The sequence below is a fragment of the Rhinoderma darwinii genome, chromosome 7 (assembly GCF_050947455.1).
Source record: "Rhinoderma darwinii isolate aRhiDar2 chromosome 7, aRhiDar2.hap1, whole genome shotgun sequence".
Classification (NCBI taxonomy): domain Eukaryota; kingdom Metazoa; phylum Chordata; class Amphibia; order Anura; family Rhinodermatidae; genus Rhinoderma; species Rhinoderma darwinii.
In genome coordinates, this window is record NC_134693.1 from 43,427,916 (window position 1) to 43,434,813 (window position 6,898).

General features: G+C 42.0%; 1 long non-coding RNA gene across 1 annotated transcript; it reads left to right on the top strand.

The window, feature by feature from the left end:
- The first annotated feature begins 862 nt into the window (after nt 1–862).
- LOC142657146 (uncharacterized) lies at nt 863–4,531 on the top strand. The gene is made up of 3 exons (XR_012849823.1): nt 863–1,016; nt 3,809–4,188; nt 4,417–4,531. It is a non-coding gene; the product is annotated as an uncharacterized LOC142657146 (long non-coding RNA).
- Nucleotides 4,532–6,898: the final 2,367 nt, after the last annotated feature.

Consider the following 6,898-nt stretch of genomic DNA (forward strand, 5'->3'; position numbering starts at 1 on the left):
GCACACCTTTCTCTGAATAACCATGGGAATTATATTTTCAAAATCCAATACCTATATTAGTCTGCAACAATCCGGTTTCATTTCAAAACTGGTGCAAAGGAAAATGAGAGTAGTTGCCCATAGAAACCAATCAGATTCCTCCTCTCCTTTTTCAAAGTCCCTGTGGAAAATGAAAGCAGAGACCTGATTGGTTGCCATGGGCAACTACTCCACTTTACCTTTGCACCAGTATAGGAGTAGTTGCTACCTCAACTTGAAAATGTTGAGGTAGGAACTACTCAACTACAACCAGAACACAGACAAACCTCCACCCGTTCATGAATTGTTTTAGGTATATACCCTAAATATGGGTTAACAGTATTAAAATATTAATAAGTGGGAAATAAAAAAAAAACACTATAATACTAGTAATAATAAAGATTGTCCTATATGTTTAAAACCTCACTTAAGGGATTTAACTGCACTTACATGTTTACTAGAAGATGGGGCTTATAAAGTGAGATATAGAGTAGGTGCCATTTTTAAATAATAATAATAATAATAATAATAATAATATGCATATTAAAAAGAAATGAATGCAAAAAATAATATAAAAACAGGAGTTCTCCTTTCTCTGTTAGAATATCAGAAGCTATTGCCAGTTAGTGTTTCTGATATTTTGACATTTTCCCTATGAAGGATGAAGAGGTTATACCAGTCACAAGTGTTATAATATCAGTATGAACAGGGTCTGGTGTCAGAGATGTCACTGTGACGACCATTCAGATTTCCAACTTACATTGTATTGCTACATTATTCATTGCGTTCCGGAGCTTGAGTGATTGTGACATCTAGAATTCTCTGCATGAAATCCTTCCACGTGGGCCACTCGGTGTCATTTCTCAGTGAGGCACTTGTGGCTTTTAGTGCTTTGGTTCCCTTGTTGTAGTAAAGAGCCGTTGCAGCAAACAGTAGCGTCATGCCACATGGGAGGAGAGACAGGAGGTTCATGAGGAATAATAGGTTTATTAATTCAGGTAATAACTGTTTTCAACCCTTGACTTTTCAAACCCAATGGCCAAGATATCCCACCAAAACTTCTTCCTCCCATTCCTACACAAACCTCAAATTCTTATTCCATCCACTAGCTGTAGCTGCAGTCCATTATGACATATAATATTTTTCAGCTTTTGGTTGAAAGGGAACAATGTTTCCATATACAATTTTCTTTAAACGCAGTATATAAAGACGTCCAATAAGAAAAGTGATTGAAATCGCCTCCTAATCCCCAACGTGCTTAAAGAGCAATCTCCTTGTCCGCCCAACAGAATTCCCTTATCACAATTAGGGTATGTTCACACGCTAAATAAAGAAAGGCTGTAAAATACGGAGCTGTTTTCAAAGGAAAACAGCCTCTGATTTTCAGCCGTTTTTTAAGCAACAAGCGTTTTTTTGTAGCGTTTTTTTTACAGCCGTTTTTGGAGCTGTTTTTCTATTAAGTCAATGAAAAACGGTTCCAAAAACGGTTCAAGAAGTGACATGCACTTCTTTTTACGAGGCGTTTTTTTTTACGGTGCCATTTTTAAAAACGGGCGCGTAAAACACGCCCCGTGGGAACGGAATGCAGTTTTTCCCATTGAAATCAATGTGGAGGCAATCAGCCCCCGTATTTTTAGCCATTTTTTCTGCAGTTCATGTCATGCCAGCAGGTACACATTTCCTCATATTTCCTAAGGGTATGTCCACGCACATCGTAAACACTGCAGAATCTCCATGCAGAAATTCTGCAGTGTTTTCGCAAGAGAAATTGACATGCTGCAGATTGAAAATCCACACTGCAGGTCAATTTCCACACGTGTTTTCTGCAGGTTTTCTTTACAAGCGTCAGGATGAAGTTTGTTTAAATCACATAGACTTTACTGCTACTTTAATACACTTATCAGGTATCCCAGGGTTTGTTCCAACATAGACGGTCCCAACCATGGAGCACGGGGGTCACAGCATCATGTTTTGGGGGTACTTTGCTGCAGGACAGACTGGTAAACCTTACAAAATAGATGGCATTATGAGTAAGGAAAATTATGTGGAGATATTGAAGAAACATCACAAGACATCAGCCAAGAAGTTAAAGGGGTTGACCAGTCCCTAAAAAGGGTTGGCCTGTCCTCGGGATAGGCCATCAATATCTCATCAGGCGGAGTCTGACTGCCGGACCCACTGATCAGGTGTTTTGAAATGGGTGCAGCGCTTGTACGAGCGCTGCTTCCCCTTCATTCCGGCCACTTGCTCACACTGTGAATGTTGAAGTGAATGAGGGAAGGCTGTAATACTGTGAACGGCCGCTACTGCCATGTCGGCTATTCACAGTGTGAGCAGCAAGGGAACTAAAGGGGAAGCAGCGCTTGTATGAGTGATGCCTCCCCTTCGAAACAGCTAATCGGCGAGGGTACCGGCAGTTGGACACCAACCGATCAGATATTGATGACCTATCCTCATGATATTTAGAGACGGGACAACCCCTTTAACTTCTTGTCGTAACTGTATGTCATGGTCGGCAGAGTTACAACAAACTGATGGTGGGGGTTTAGAAGTTTCCACATTTTCTATAAATTTTTGTGGTGTTTACATATAAACAATGAATGAATCGACTAAAGTACAACGTGTCATGAGAAATAATCTCAGAATCGCTTGGATAAGTAAAAGTATTCCAAGGTTATGAAGTGAGACATGTCAGATTTGAAAAATGTGGCTCTGTGAGGAAGGTGAAAACTGGCTGCAGCCGGCAAGGGGTTAAAGGTTGGGCCCAATGGGACTTCCAAATGGACAATGACCCCAAGCATACTTCCAAAGTTTTGGCAAAAGGGCTTAAGGACATCAAAGTGAAGTTAATGAAGTGGCCATCATAAAGCCCTGACCTCAATCCCATAGAAAATGTATGGGCAGAACTGAAAAAGCGTGTGTGAGCAAGGAGGACTACAAACCTGACTCAGCTACACCGGTTCTTTCAGGAGGAATGGGTCAAAATTCCAGCAACTTATTGTGAGAAACTTGTGCAAGGCGACCCAAAACGTTTGACCCAAGTTATGCAATTTAAAGGCAATCCTACCAAATGCGAACTACGTGTATGTAAACTTCTGAGACACTGGGAATGTGATAAAATAAATAAAAGCTGAAATAAACCATTGTCTTTAATATAAATCTGACATTTCACATTCAGGAAATATAGTAGTGATCCTAACTGACTTTTAGAGGGGGAATGTGTACTACGGTTAAATGTCAAGAATTGTGAAAAACTGTGTTTTAATGTGGCGATTGTGTATGTAAATGTATGACTTCACATACTTATACATGTTAAAAAGATCACTTCTAAGGTGTTTTTTTCCAAGCCGATCAAGCCCGATTTTTCGAGCCGCTGATTGTAAGAGACCTCCCATCTTATTTCATAATCAAGTGCCCACCTCTGAACCCCCTCCAGCTCTCCTACATCCTTTTACAATATGGAGCCCAAAACTGAATTCCATATTCCATGTGGTTTTAAAAGAGATTTATAGAAGGCAATATTACATTGGCATAATGAAATCTTAACCTTAAAGTGAAATCACATAAACTTCTTAAAATAATTTATTATAATCAAAAACTATGAGCTTTTCAGAACTATTCAAAATGTCCATTTCAATGGTCCAGGTCATCAGATGTCTACACACCAAGAACTGTAGTTGACTGTGTTTTGCATGGTCAGGAGAAGTAAATCATGCCAGCTAATAGTATCATTTACCCGATGTCATAATTCCATAGAGATCTATTTTATTTGTTCTATTTTATTTTTCAGGAAGCTATACTAACGGAAGGCAGACGTATAGGAGGGGATATAGAAGCCCATCAAGACCAACAGCTCATTTGAGCTTATTAATTGTGGGCATACATCAGACTATTATAGTGACTATAAATAATAATTACTATGTTAATAACGAATGGAACAACCAGTCAGAGAGTACTGAGCGAGTCCGCTATGCCATCCCAATAGAAAGAGCAGACATACCATCAACCACCACACAGAATGAAAAATGCCCAATCTGTCTAGATGTTCTGCATAGAGAAATTACCTATTTATCATGCAGACATTCATTTCATACACTATGTTTAAACACATGGCTTCTCCACAATCAGATCTGCCCCATGTGCAGGGCAGTTATCACCAGCCGGAATTAGGTATGTATGTGTTTTTATTAATTATACTAAAATAAGTTTCTAGATGGACATTTGCAATAGTCTATGTCTTCAGGTGCCAACTATAATTCTTGGTGTGAAGACAGTGTTTCCCAGTCTCTAGAGCATGGTCAGGACAAGTTAGACATGCCAGCTAATCGTAACATTTACCTAATGTCATAATTCCATAGAGAAGTCGGATATATATGTGTTATATTTTTTTTTTTTCAGGAAGCTATACTAACACAAAGCAGACAGTAAAGAGAAGAAATGGACACCAACCGCTCAACGAAGTTTATTATTTGTGACCATATATCAGGACATGACTAAGTGATTGATAAAAATAATGAGACAACACTGTGTGACTTGTTTAAACGGCCAAAGCAGCCCTTTATTGCAAAATGAAACAGAGATGCATTCATTGTGAGGGTGCTCATCATGCTTCAGTCAACCCAACCTCTTCTCCCCTGCAATAAATGCTGCCTCAAAGGGACCTGAACACCATGGGTCTGACACATATTTAAATCCAGAGGACCCAAATCCATCATAATATGCATCTCTTTACCTCTTTCCTCAATGTCATTCCTCACATGACCACATCTCTCATGCCAAAAACACACATGAGACACCTCAACAACAAAATCGTCCTCTCAGCACCATCCTGGAATGCAAGAGACCACAAATCCAGGCCTATCACATTCAAATGTATACCATCCTCCGTCAAGAAATTCTCAGTAACCACTTTTAAGTCGTGGTTCCTCACAGTGACTCCATTATTCCGGGCCACCACTCTCGCCACGACCTTGTTCACTTTAATCCGAGCCTTATTAACCTTGTCCATGACCTTGCCAGACGCTATGACTGCCTCACTCTGACGAGACCGCCCACCATCTCTAGATAGGCCTTTCACAATCGTAACAAATCCAACTTGACATCCCTAGTCAAATCCCAGGGTGTGCGCACCCCTAAATCATTGCCTCCTGCGTGTATAAGGGTATGTTCACACGTGCACGTCCGTTACGGCCGAAATTACGGGGCTGTTTTCAGGAGAAAACAGCCCCGTCATTTCAGCCGTAACGGCATGTGCAGGTGCTTGAACGCCGCGTCCATTACGGACGTAATGGGCGCTGCTTTTCATTGGAGTCAATGAATAACGGCTCCAATTACGTCCCAAGAAGTGACAGGACACTTCTTTGGCGCGGGCGTCTATTTACGCGCCGTCTTTTGACAGCGACTCGCGTAAATATACGCCTCGTGTGAACAGGCAAACGTCAGCCCATTGCTTTCAATGGGCAGATGTGTGTCAACGCATTCAAGCCGTAATTTCGGGCGTAATTCCAGGCGTAAAACACCCGAATTACGTCCGTAATTTGGCCGTGTGAACATACCCTTACCAATAAATCTGGAGGGCAATCGAGCAGTACATAAAATTGAAACTCTGGCAACAAATGGCTCCACTGCATCCCCCTTACTCCAATCCATCTAAGATTTACCCCTTCCTGGGAAAAAGAAACTGCCGTCCAGCTGGCCTGACATCCCAATAAATGTACGAATGTCCCGGGATCCATACAAGGCACTCCCGTCACACTAGGAAAAGAAAGGAAACAGTAAATAACCGGCAGACAAGCAAGCAAATATACATCACAGTAAGGGAGGATTTACACTAATGTGTAATACGTCCGTGCAACGCGCGTGCTTTTCACGCGCGTCGCACGGACCTATACTAGTCTATGGGGCAGTGCAGACTGTCAGTGATTTTTGCGCAGTGTGAGTCCGCTGCGTAAAACTCACGACAGGTCCTCTATTTCTGCCTTATACGCGCATCACGCACCCATTGAAGTCAATGGGTGCGTGAAAATCACGCATGCCACACGGAGGCACTTCCGTGGGACGTGCGTGATTCGCGCAACAGCAGGCAAACTATGATTGCAAACAGAAAAGCACCACGTGCTCTTCTGTTTACAAACATACAAACAGAGTGTCATAATGATGGCGGCTGCGCGAAAAGCACGCAGCCGCGCACCATATGATCATGACCAAAGGAGTTGTCAAATACATTTTGCGCGCGCAAAACGCAGCGTTTTTTGCGCGCACAAAAACGCACACACTCGTGTACATCCTCCCTAAATGTGGGAAGACATACAACCGATATCCATCCGATTCCCAACAGCTAATCTAACCATGTCGGCACCCAAACCCAACCTAGCTGCTTCTGTGGCGACCCAACTACAGAAGGAATGGGAGCTAAAGTATCTAGCCGATACCTCACCCAGAGTAGACAAACATTTCCTAAAAACAGATACAAACTGAAAATGGGATAATGTTGTGCCCTGCTAACAACAAGGAACCAGTTACTACTACAAACCTGGACCAGGCGCACCACAGCCCCACCAGGGAGAGCAACATAATTTATGCACCACAACCCACTTGGTCAGTATTCAATTTCCGAAGCCAACACACCAAACCATCTTCCACTCTCCGCACATCCCCACATTGCAGACCATCCATCCGCCAAGAACTTCCAGACACTATCTCTCCCACCCGAAAAGCCCCTAAAAAAAGGCCAATTGAAATAAAAACACCTTATATTTCGATAGACACACCCATTGCAGTACAAACACCAAATGCTCCAATAACTAAAAAGAAACCGATTTCCGACAATCACAAAACCCTCTTGGTTACCTCACATAGCCTGCCTCACCAAAAAGAACTT